This window comes from Penaeus monodon, chromosome 21 (genome assembly GCF_015228065.2).
Source record: "Penaeus monodon isolate SGIC_2016 chromosome 21, NSTDA_Pmon_1, whole genome shotgun sequence".
In the NCBI taxonomy this organism is placed as follows: Eukaryota; Metazoa; Arthropoda; class Malacostraca; order Decapoda; family Penaeidae; genus Penaeus; species Penaeus monodon.
The window spans coordinates 3,451,599-3,452,233 of NC_051406.1; positions in this window are offsets into that span (position 1 = coordinate 3,451,599).

Sequence of the window (635 nt, forward strand, 5' to 3'; positions counted from 1 at the left end):
ATATCTATCTTTAGATTCAACAGAACCTGCCTGATGCACCTCAGTCTTGGGGCTCGCGAGGGTGGGGAGGCAGCTGTGAGAGACTGCAGGAGGATTTCATAGAGCATCTTCAATTACTTGTGATGAACTGTGAGCTGCTCTCTGTTCCAACACTGAGGAGTTCCTCTAGAGTCTGTATGCGCTTCTTCTGTTCCGTTGTGGTGTTCCCGTTTTTTTCTGTGAAAGGTGCTGCCGTTTTTTAAAATCATCTTTCCCTGAAAAAATCTAAAGATTTTTAATTCTTAACTTTTTTGGGGCAATTTTTTTATTTAATTTGAAATCAAACTTGGGGGGGGAAATGTGGGTTTTTTTTTTGAAAAATTTTTCCTTAATCGTGTTCTTCCTCTGGGAATTTTTCTTTGAATATATTAACCTGCGGGGTTTCCTTGTTTTTTAAAAAGGCGATTGTCCGACCTAATCCTTGTTTCCGGGTTTTAATGTCAACGGAAAAGGGAAAAAACCCATTGAAAATTTTCAAATCTTTGGGTTTCCAAACACCGGGGCCCCTACTGGTTTTAAAAGCCTAAGTTTTTCTCAGGGAAAATTTCCCCCATTTTTTTTTCCCTTTTTAAAAAAAAAAAACTTGATTTACCTGG